This window comes from Sciurus carolinensis, chromosome 3 (genome assembly GCF_902686445.1).
Source record: "Sciurus carolinensis chromosome 3, mSciCar1.2, whole genome shotgun sequence".
Lineage (NCBI taxonomy): Eukaryota > Metazoa > Chordata > Mammalia > Rodentia > Sciuridae > Sciurus > Sciurus carolinensis.
This window is the reverse complement of record NC_062215.1, coordinates 180,747,297-180,759,434: the sequence shown is the minus strand read 5'-3', so window position 1 is coordinate 180,759,434 and position 12,138 is coordinate 180,747,297.

Below are 12,138 nucleotides of genomic sequence, written 5' to 3'. Positions count from 1 at the left end.
CTGCAGGCCCGGCCTATAGACACAGCCTTGCAAATGGGGACCGGGAGAAGCCGGAGGGGCAGCATCAGGCTAATGAACTTGAGCCCTTGACTGTGGGACAGAGTGATGCCCCCCACCCCTGGTGCTCCTCAGAATCGCTGGCTCTCTGGTCAATGCCTGGCACTTGGACCACGCACATACCATGGGTCCCTGACGTGTTTCTCTCTAGGCTTCTTTTAATTAGTCTAAAACCCATTCTGTAAGCAAGCAAGGCCTGTGGCACTGACCAGCTGGATGGCAGGGCTCCAGGGTTCATGGAACCTTTGGAGATCTGAGCCTGAGGGTGCAGCTGAGGGCGTTCCTGGAGGTTTCAGATGGGAAGTTAGGGCCCCTCCTTCCTTCTTGGTTTGCTTTCTACCTGTCCTTCCTTCTCCCATCCTGCTGCACTCACACCCACCCCAAGGTAGCTGTGTGGACGGGCCAAGCCAGGTAACATTTCAGCCTGGACTGAAGGCCGGGACAGGAAAGGGGAGGGAGGCCAGGGTGCCTCGAGGCCTGGAGGGTGCTGGGGCTTGCAGGGGGAGCCTGGAGGAAATCGCCTGCTCCCTTTCTGCTAGTGGGCTTGCCAGCGGCAGTGTTGTACCTCACCAAAGGTCACGAGCAGACACCAGGCTCTGGCTCTGCTCCAGAAACCGTGCTGAGGGCATTTCAGGAACTTTCTCTTTAACATTCAGAACAACCCCCAAGACAATTCAACAACACCAAAACAACCCACCTGATTTAAAATGTTCAAAGGACTTGAATAAGTTTTTCATCTGCTTGCAGTGCCGAGGACCTAACCTGGGGCTTCATGCAGGCCAAGCCACACCCCCAGCCCCCAGAGGATTAAACAGACATTTCTCCAAATACCCAGATGGCAACAAGCCTGTGAAAAGATGCTCAGCATTACTAGTCGTTAGGGAAGTGCAATCAAAACCACAATGAAAGTCCACTTCACACCATCAGGATGGCCAGCATCCAAAGGAACCATCCAAACAAATGGAGTGTGGGCAGGGACGCGGAGAAACAGGAGCCCTGGTGCACTGTGGGTGGGAGGTCAGCTGCTCAGGAAACAGTAGGCGCTTAAAGCAGACCGGGCAATCCCCCTTCTGGGTGAGACTCCGGAGAGTTGGAAACGGAGTCTCTCGAGGAGGTGTTTGCATACTCACGTCACAGTACACCCTCCACAGCAGCCCGAGTGTGGGAACACCCCAAGTGTCCACTGGTGAATGAATGGATGAATGGATGTGGTCTGTCCATGCAATAACGTAGACCTTGGCCTCTGAAGGAAGGACATTCTGGTCCTTGTCACCATCAAACCAGGAAGGCCTGGTGCTGGGGCAATGAGCCAGACACCAGGAGACAGATGCCAAGTGACTCCACTTAGCAGGGGCACCCAGAGCAGTTCCTCTCAGACAGAGAGGGGAGCAGTGGCCCGAGGGGGAGAAGAGGCAGGTGGGGAGATGCTTAATGACCCTCAGTTGTGACAGAGGAAGAGTTTGGGAGATCCACGATGGTGATATTAACCCAACAACGTGGATATACTTAACTCTCCACTATACACTGAAAAATTATTGAAGTGGTGGATGTGCTGTGTATTTTGGCACAGTGAATATATTTAATTAAAGAACAAACCAACCCCAGGGTAGGTGCCATTTTAACCCCATTTTACAGAAGAGAACACGGAGGCCCAAGACTCTTCTGCAGCATCACATGGTCGATGGCAGACCTGGCCTGAGGCTGGACAGGGGTGACTCCAGGGCTGAAGCTGCTGCTGAGCACCAACTAGCGCTCTTCCCTGCAGAGGCCTGGGAGGGGAAGGCAGACCCACTTCTGGTCTTATCGGGACAGGGACAGAAGATTGAGGGTTTCTAGAGACTGACCATTTGGCCGTTCCCCTTGTCCAAGCCAAATCCATTTATCTAGGACAGATGATGCTAAGCACGATGCCAGCCCTGGAAGAAAGCAGAGATGCACTGTCTCTGGAGTCTCTGGATGAGGCCAGGCCCCCAGAACTCAGGCTCCATGGGCAGGAAGGAGCATGAGCATCTGATGCTGAGGGGTTGTTTCTGTCTTAAGTGCAACAGCATTTTATAAACAAACCTCAGCTCCTAGGACATGCTGAGTCTACCTGCTTTGCTGCCTTGGAGTCATCTCTGTGTGCTCCACCGTGGCCAGGTACAAGAGCCTAATGTCTGCAGGGTGCCCACACTGGGGACAGGGCAGGGTCTCACTGCTGGCTCTGATGAACTGCAGTTACCAGCTGGGGCCGTGCTTTCAGGCTATTCCCATTTTCCACGGGTGACTTTGTGTCTGCGGAAGTTCAGATTTTGACTGAGAAAAAGGAAACCACAGTCTTTGAAATTTTCCAGAAAGAAAGGAGGTGAAATTTCACTGGAGAGCCATAACCAAACTCTCCTCCCACCTGCTGAGACTCCACCATCCTCTAAATAACAGACCCGCATAACTGGGGGCCGGTTTCAGGTCTCCCATACAAATTGAACAAAGACTTTGCTGGCTACAAGGAGGTCATTACTGAAAATGGGTCAGTCTTTTGATGCAGTGGAGACGGGGATCCCTGTGGTAGCCACACACACACACACTGGCCAGGCAACCGGTGGCTCAGAGCCGCCAGGGACAGACCTGGCCCCTGTGGGGGTCACATGGCCTTGGCCTGTGCACCCTGCAGCCCTGGAGGGACTCTTTCCAGCAAAGAGGCCTGCAGCTCTACAGCAAGTCCCTCTGATACAGGCATCGAGGTGGCTGCACCTGCGTGGCCAGCACAGGATGTCCTAAAGGATTCATGCACACACGACCTTAAATCTTGATGACCTGAATATTGGAGGGGAGGCAGACTTGGAGAGAAAAGAGAGGAAGAAGGAAAGCTGTGGATGGGATGCTCCTGTGGTTTGGACATAGTCTTCATGTGTTGGAAACTAGATCTCCAGTGAGTTGGTGTTGGGAGATGGCAGACCTTTAAGAGGTGGACCCAAGTTGAGGTCCTTAGGTCACTGGGGCTGTGTCCTTGAAAGGCATTACGGTAGTTTTCTCAAGGGAATTGTTATAAAAAAAAAAAGAGTAAGACTAGTCCCTCTACTCTTTCTGCCTTCATGTTTCACCATGTGATCTTCTCTCATATGCTCCTTCCATGAAACCATCTGCCACAATGCAACTCAGCCAAGGAAGACCCTCCTCAGAGCTGGTGCCATGCTTTTTGGACTCTCATCCACCATAAGCCTCTTTTCTTTATATTCCCAGACTCAGGTATTTTGTTATAGGAACAGAAATGAACTAATATAAATGGGGTGAAGCTCATCTTTCGAAGAAGGGGAAATAATTCTTATTTTGAGTAAGTTCCAAACTGATTTGGAGAAGACTCCTAAACTTCTAAGTGATCAAAGATGGCAACTTATTTCCTGGAAATAAAAAAGTCTACATTACCCCAGCACGAGATGCCATTTAAAATTGCACAAAAGGGGCAGCTGGACTGAGTTCTGAGTTTAGAACTCTGGAGCCCTGTTTCAGTCAGCCCTTTTCATTGCTGTGACTGAAAGATCTGACCAAAACAACTGTGGAGGAGGAAAAATTTATTTGAGGGCTCACATTTTCAGAGGTCTGAGTCCACAGAAGACTGGCTCCATTCCTCAGGGCTTGAGGTGAGGCTGAACATCATGGCAGTACAGTGTGGCAGAGGGAAACAGCTCACATGGTGATCAGGAAGCAGAGAGAAAAAAGCTCCCCTCTCCAGAAATAAATATGTACCCGTAGCCACACCCCCAGTGAACTACTTCCTCCAGCCACACCCCACCTGCCTCCAGTTACCACTCAGTTAATCCCATCAGGGATTCACTCACTGGTCAGGTTAAGGCTATAACCCAATCATTTCTCCTCCAAACCTTCTTGCATATCTCACATGTGAGCTTTTGGGGGACACCTCCCATCCACCCCATGATGAGTCCTAATTGTGTGACTGGAGACAAGGAAGAATGGAAGTCATGAAATAGGATTAGGGGGCATCGTGAGACAAGCTGCCGTTTTAAGGCACTGGTAGAAAAATGACAGTTGGGGACACGTGACAGCCAGGACTCTGAGCAGCCTGGGCCCAGCACTGACATATGTCATTGCTCAGGACTCCTGTCCTCACCCAGATGGTACACAGGGTCAGCCCAAATCTTCTTCAAGGAGAGGCATGAACTTTGGAGCAGAGAAGCAACCTCCTTCCGAATTCACACCTGGGCACCCTGGCATCAGAGGAGAAAGAAGCTGCACTTGGCCCAGAGGGCACTGCTACCTGGCTGAGGGTGTCATTTAGAGTCCCAAGCAGGAAGCAGGGCACCTCCCACTGCCCTGACTGTGTCAAGCGGAGCCTCAAAGCCAAGGATCCACCTTAGAGATACATGGCGTGCAAGCAAACACCCTTAGAAAGTTAAAGGAAAATTCAGGTGGGGAAGAAAGCACAAGGATTAGCGGCCCCCTGGATTTTTTGCAGTTTTGTGAACCCCTGCTGACTTCCTGAGCACTGGGGAGGAAGCAGAGAGAGAGCGAGGAAGGGAGGGGCCGGCCCCAACATCCCCTTCCCAGCTGTGCCCCCAGTGACCTACCTCCCTTCCCCTAGGCCCTACCGCCTAAAGGCTCCAGCACCTTCCAGCAGTGCCACAGGCGGTCACCAAGCCTTCAGCCCATGGGGGACTTGAAGACCCAAACCATAACAGTACCCGACCCGGTGTACGAGCCCCACAGTGCTGTCCGAGCACAGCTCCCGCTTCCCGTCCGCCTGCGCCTTCCCAGTTGCACCTGCTCCTCACTTGCCAAATTGTTTCTTGCAGTTTGTTGATTTGTTCGTATCATCTGGCTTTTGTTCTACAGGCTATTTTTTATTTATGTCGTCTGCAAAGGTTTGGACAATAAATATGAGCTTGGTACATCTCCAGAAGGGATTGTTCAAAATAGCACGAAGCTCATCTTTATCTAATTATTAAAGATAATATCTGGGAAATGAATAGAAGTCAGATAAAACAATGACTCCACAATGTAAACAATGGTTTTTGTTTGTTTGTTTGTCTCACTTGGTTTGGAAGCCAGGGCCTCCTGCGTGCTAGGCAAGAATTCACTATTCTTGGTTTTAGCTGCCCTGGACCTGAGTCTCCATCTCTAGTCACATGTCCAGGATTACAGAGCAAGCCACTGTAAACTGGCATGAACCATCCTATTCAAAATAAATTTCATGTTATGTTTAATAGTTTATTACTTTGAAACCACACTTTTTCTAATTATAAAGATGCTTATCATAGCATATAAATATGCATCATATAGAATATATCAGATGTACAAAATGTACATGTAATAAATGATTATTAGAGAACATATGAAGGATACTGGAAAACACGAAGAAGGAAACCCATGTCCCCCAGGTTCCACAGAGAAGGACACCTGGAAGCTTGGGCATTTCTTTCTGTTTTTCTTCCAGGAACACTTCTGAAAACATAGGCTATCAATCTCTGTACAACATCTCTAAGATAAGTTGATTAAAAGAATGGGGTTGGGGAGATAGCTTAGTTGGTAGAGGGCTTGCCTTGTAAGCACAAGGCCCTGGGTTCAATCCCCAGCACCGCAAAAAAAAAAAAAAAAAAAAGAGAGAGAGAGAAAAAAAACCAAAGAATGAATAAATTGCAAACCTGGGCTTCTCAGCCAGGCTCTCCCACAAAGGGAAGTTATGCCGTGTTTGTCCTCAACTGACAGTGTTTCCCTGTCACCGGGATTCTGTCAAGACCAGCACAGCCATTCTGAGACTTTTAGTGAGCTCCTGTGGCCTTGGGGTCAGGGGTTCGGGACAGGATCGTCAGGTCAGCGTGGACTTCGGGCTGCCTGTGCAGATGGAACCTGCATCCCAAGGTGCTGTGGGGGGCGGGGCCCGAGGCAACACTCCAGGGGGGACTGGTCATTTCCAGAGGAGCCCCAGTGACTTATATCCAGACTTGGGAGAGCAGCACTGTCCTGAGCAGGGTTGACAAACTCAAGCAGCCTCCTTTGAGTCACACGAGATTTTTATAGCCACCAAGAGCACACCCCCACAATGTCTCAAGAGGAACTTACAAATCCAAAATCATGGTTTTGGTTGCTGGTCTCCCATGTGAACTGACATACAGCAAATTCCTGCCACGAAGAGTCGGCAGTCTCAGTGACCTTGAGAGACAGCTTGCCACGAACACTCCACTGAGATGTTTGGCCACAGTGGCCCCATTCGAAATCTTCTAAGCAAAGAATTTGGACATAGCTTTCTAGATGTTGGGCTGTGGAAGCCCCTTTCTCCTAGGAACTGGGCAGGGCTGAGCTCTGGTCTCTAGAGAGGCACTTGGTTTGGCTCTGGGGGGGCTGAGCCAGGACCAGGAGGGCCGGCTTCCCTCCATGTGTGGCTGTGACCGGCAGCACCACCACAGTGAGAGGGCTGGGGTGGCAGCTTGGAATTGGCCGCAGTGGAGTTATGTGTCCCACAGACCTTGGCATATGCTACAAAACTTTTTCTGCGTCTCTTTTTCTTCTTTTTGAGCTTTTCTCAGAGGTCAGTTTCTAAACACTTACTGGTGCACAGCTGCACCATCCCAAGGAATGGCTAGGGTGAATTCCCAGTGTCCCTGAAAAAACACTGACTCTGAGTCACAGAGGAGTGCCCCGTGCAGTGACGTCCCCAGCCACCCACCTGCCTTTGCCTCCTGCAGCGCTGGAGGCACCTCTTCTGTGTTCCAGCAGGTCCTGCAGGAGTGTGGCCGGCCCCCACCCCCCTGGTGCCCAGGCTGGTACCTACCAGAGCAGTCACCACTTCTCTCTCCGGTGCATGACAGCTGGCCTGGCTGGGAGCTCAGGACCTGAGAGGGGCGGAAGGGCAGGTGTGAGGAGAGCACAGCCCTTCCTGCAGGCACCTGCCAGGTGAGGTGTCCAGCGGGACAATCGTTCTCCGGGGGAGTGAAGCTTCTGCTGGCCTGGAGGCATCTGGGGAGTTGAGGGCTGGGAGATTCTTGGCTCATCCACCCAGATATCCGCGTTCTGTCTCAGGGTGGTTCTGCTCCGCATGGCAGTGGGAGCCGAGGCTGCGGTTCGCCTCCTTCCATAGCTCTGCTTCCCTTATCGCCAGGTGACAGGTCTGATCTTCCAGGCTGCCCAGCGGCCTTAGGAGACTGGGAATGTCCTGAGCTACCAGCCAGGTCTCGGGGCTTTCAAGATTTGAACCAAGTGGGCAGTTAGCTGTGCTGAGCCCTCATTCTCTCTGCCAAGGTCTCCAGGTCCAGCAGCAGGAGCCAGGCTTCCCCTAACCACTGTCATCAGCATCCCCACTCCTAAGGCGCCACACCTACTGATCTCCCTGTGCCTCGTTCTCTGCCTCCCCTGCCCCCTCCCCATCCAAACTGTCCACTGGTGAGAGGTCCGGTAATGGTGAGACAGGGGCCAGCAGACTCACCCACCAGAAGGTGAGTATGTTGAGCTGTGGGCCTCATATGACCTCTCTAGCATGCTCTTTGGCTTCCTCGCCCCTTTCCCTTTAGCCCATAGGCCGCAGGAAACCAGGCTGGGGGCCAGATTCGGCCAGTAGGCCATGGCGTGCAAACACCTGGTCGTTACAGTCCCACTAACACTAGGAACAGGATCCTGTGTCTTTGAGACAGGAGGCTCCATGTCTCATGTGTGCTTTATCCCCCAGAAGTCTGTCTTGCAAGGGGATGTTGGAGGTGCTATGTGTGGAAATTTTAAGGAGCTCCTCCCGTCACTGGAGGGTGCTGCTGTAGGGAGTTAAGGTGATTCTCAAGGGACACCTTGGTTAGTTCTCAAGAGATGGCTGTTCTAAAAGAAGCAAGCCAGGGCTGGGGTTGTGGCTCAGTGGTAGAGTGCTTGCCTAGCCTGCCTGAGGCACCGGGTTCGATTCTCAGCACCACATATAAATAAGCAAAATGAAGATCCATCAACAACTAAAATAAATTAAAAAAATAAAATAAAACAGAGGCAAGTCTGGAGCCTCCTCTCACGCTGGCTTCTCTCCGTCTAAGGTTTGTTCTGAGTAGTGAAACATGACAGTGGAACGCATTCGGACCCATCGTACACAACGGAGCACCACTTCTTCCTCTGGCTGCAGGTGGTGCAGTCACACCGTCCTGCAGTCATCACTCTGGCTTCCCGTCCGGTGATGCAATCTCCCCTTATTGTGCTTCCACCGTGATACCGCCCAACATTAAGTCCTCACCAGAGGTCAAATCGATGGGCTCCCATCTTGGATTCTCAGCCTCCAAAACTATAGCCTAAATAAACCTCTTTTTATAAAATAGACTGCCTCCATATCTCCGTATAGTCATGAACACTGGACCAATATAGGAGGACAGCTCACTTCCCAAATGAAGCCCCATGTGAGGGTCTGCTGTCCAGAACCGCTTCCAGCCCTCCATGTATCTTAGCTTGGGTTCCCTAGAAGACAGAGGCTGCTATAGGCTTAAGAATTTACACCTTGTTGGGAGGCATGATCCCAGGACAGCAGGAGAGAAGGAAAAGCAAGGTGGCCACTGCTTCCCCATGAGGCACAGGAGGCAAACCAGATGCATGGCGGTCCCCATGTTCAGTCCATGCACTTCTCTGAACTGACCAAGTGAAAAACCAGGTCTTGGATTTCTTCCCACAGAAGGCAAAAGCTAAGGAAGAGCATCAGCTGGCCATGGCCTGCCTCCTCCTCCACTGGCCAATACAGTCTGCTCTGCCTTGCACAAGGGAAGAGCTCTGCCAGCACTTCAGCAGTGACCCCTCTCAGGCCTTCAGTGACAGCCCCCTGGGCACCCACGTCAGCAGCACAGGTCCATCCGGGATGGCGCTCCTCTCGAGCTTGTTCAGACCACGCTCCTCTCCAGCACCTGCAGAAAGCTCCCGTGTAACCACACTAGTCAAACAAGCTTCCTGCAAGTGAGTGGCTATAGGCTCACCAGGAATGCCCCAGTTGCTGCTTGGGGTCTCAGGGAACCCCCAGGACAGCTACGCTGAATGCCATTGAGCTCCCGATCCAAGACAGAATGCCACCCACCACTGTCAGCCCAGACTGGGTCTGCAGCAGGGGTCCTGCATTGGTCTTTGTCACGTACCATTTACTTAACCAGTGGCACTGATGCAAACTATCCAAGCTTTGGGACTTTGGAAGAGACCCAGGTGCTGCTGGAAGCAAGGCCAGAGGGAGCCTCTCTCCCAAATGGCCCCATCACAGGGGCAACAAGGCCCCCTGGCAGCTTCCACAGTGGCAAGGGAGTAATGGGGCCTCCTGCTCCTCCCTTTTCCCTCACGGGACTGTCTGTTGAGGAATAAGAAGAGAGGTAAGTAAGCAATGTTTTCCCAGCCTCCCCTGGACCATGGGGACCATTGGCCCCAAGGCTGCAGTAGTCAGTTACACACCTGGGCTCCTGCCTTTGCCAGTCAGCCAGCGGGGACGCCTCCACCCTGAAAGTACCCAGCTTAACCCTTTTGTAGCTCCTGGCCAGCCTTGGTCCAGGGACATCAGGAGAAGCCCATGGGAGAGGACAGACCCCCCACCACAGGTCACATGCAGGGCTTGGAGCAGCATTCATTGCAAGGCAGACTCAAAGGTGGAGAACCAGGCAGTGCAGCACCCCAGACTTGGTCGTCCTAGGAAAGGTACTCAAACCTGGCGTGTCTGGACAGAGGAGTGGCAGGTGGCATCCATAAGAGGCACCTGCATCCTGGTTTCTATGGGTTTAGCAGGGAGTTTTACAACGCAGAGAAGGCCTGGCCAGCCACGTCACGAAGGAGCTTCTGATGCAGAGACTGTTCCGGGGGAGAAGAGGGATGTTGGAGCTTGGACGTCGGCCCTCATCACTTGTGGCCCTCCCTGCTGAGCCAGCTTGTTCCCAGGCTCCGAACCCACCGGGCAGGTGGCCCTGAGATCATGCTGCAGACACAGGTTCTCTCCTCTGTGATGGGTCCTGCTTCCTGTCCCGTCCTCAAGGGTCTCCACAGATGTGAGGACTGGATGAGAAGGCGTGTCCAGCAGAGGGACACCGGCCACAGGAAGCACGCTTGCTCCTTGGCAACTTGCGCCCCATCCCTGGAGCCCCAATCCCAGCCTCCTGCTTTCTTCTTCTTAGTGTCACCTGGGAGCAAGGACCCTGATGGCAACAGGCCCTGTAGGTCCCAGGGTAAGCAGGCCACCAGTTCCTGACTCCACTCCAGGACTTCCAGGGTGAGAGGGTGCCAGCTGCACTATCCCTCAGTGCACCCACAACAATACTGGCAGAACCAAATCGAGGCGGCAGTGTTGGGGACACACTAGCAGAAAGAGAAGGGCAGGAGGGCCTGCTGTAGGACTTTCCCTGGGCTGGGTCGGAAGATGTGGGATGGCTCTTGGACCTGTACAAGAGGCTTCCACCTGTGAAGGAGAAGGACCCTCAAACAGGATGGTCACCTCTTGCACAGGAATCTCTTCAGATACAGGGGATTGCCTCAAACACGAGGCTCACTTCAGCAAGGGAGTGACCCCAGAAGAGGAAGACCAGTGCAGACACGGAGGTCACCTCGGATGTGCAGGATCACTTCAGACCAGGGGGTGGCCTCAGACCCAGAGGATCTCTGCAGGCCAAGGGATGCCCTGGGACGACATGGGGCATTACTCTGAACCTAGGGTGAGCGCTGTCAGCTTTTCATTTCCAGTTACTTCTCATAAGGAGAAAAGGTTATTTTGGCTCAATTTTGGAGTTTGAGTCTATAATTCGTTGGTCCTTTTAAAAGCTTTTGGGTCCCTGTTGAGGCAAAACTGATCATGTGGCAGGCAGGGTGCTCCAACAAGGGCCACTTTGTAGCTGGTAAGAGGACGAGGAAGAGACAGGCCCCAACCCCCTTCAAGGGCTCGCCACCCAAGTACCCCAAGGTTCCACCCCTCTGAATAGCACCACACTGGGGACCAGCCTTCAATACATGGACGTTCAGAGGACACTCCAGAGCCAAACTACAGTGGGTGTGACCTTGGATGTGGGGACTGGACACGGAGATCACCCCAAACATGGGGATCACCTCAGAGATGGAGCTCACCTTGGACATGGGGGCCTTGTTGGCAAGCCGAGTAGGGTGCAGAGTAGGCACTCAGTACACTGCAGGCTGACTAAGCACGTGAGTGAGAGAGCCATGGAGGACCAAGTGCAGAGGCCCTCTGGCAGGGCACAAGCATGCATGGGGAGGGCTGACGTGGTGGGAACAACCTGGTGGGAATGGGCCTCCGTGTGGGGAGTGGAGGCTGAGACCGGAGGCCAGCTCCTTCCACTGACAACATTCCCCAGGCAGCCTGGGGCCCCAGCTCATGGACTCCCCTGCTTCCACCTGAAGGGCCGGCTTTCTTCTGGCCAGCCTGCCTCCCCCAGGGCCAGTGGCATTTCGCCCAACCTTGAGCGCTGTGCTGGGTGGAGGGGACTGCCTGGGAAAGGACGCACTGCCCTGTTCATCCGGCTGCCCGACAGCCCTCTCCAGTCCTCCATTTCCACCTTGTCTCAGAAGGAACGGCACCCGGGGACGAGGCCTGACCCTGGGGTCCGCACCAGGCCTCTCTCTGTTGGAGGGCTACCAGGAACCAAAGTTCCATGGCTCAGCTTCACTAAAATCCGAGAGAAAAGGATCGATGAAGAAAATTGGTTTATTTAAAGCCAGGCCTGAGGAAAAAAGAGGAGACCTTTTGTGTTTCAAATCTCCATCTTTGGCCTTGGGGTTGGGAGAGCTCGGGGATGTGAACAGTTTTCTTTTCTTTTTTTTTTTTTTTTCTTTTTTGTTGGATTTGGGGATTGAACCTAGGGGGCACTTTACCACCAAGTTATGTCCCAGCCCATTTTGTTTTTTATTTTGAGACAGGGTATCACTAAATCATTAAGTCTGACCTTGAACTTGCCATCCACCTGCCCCAGTCTCTTGAGAGGCTGGAATTATAAGCGTATACAACGGCACACCTATTTTATAAGAGGAGTGGGGTGCAGTGGGACACAAAGCAGAAAATAAATGTGTGCAGGTTTAGTTAGTCTGCAATAGTAAGAAACAGGTCACAGTCTGGGCTTTCCTGGTGACTTCCAGGGTCAGGGGGCTGCCCCTTAGCTTCCATTCTCA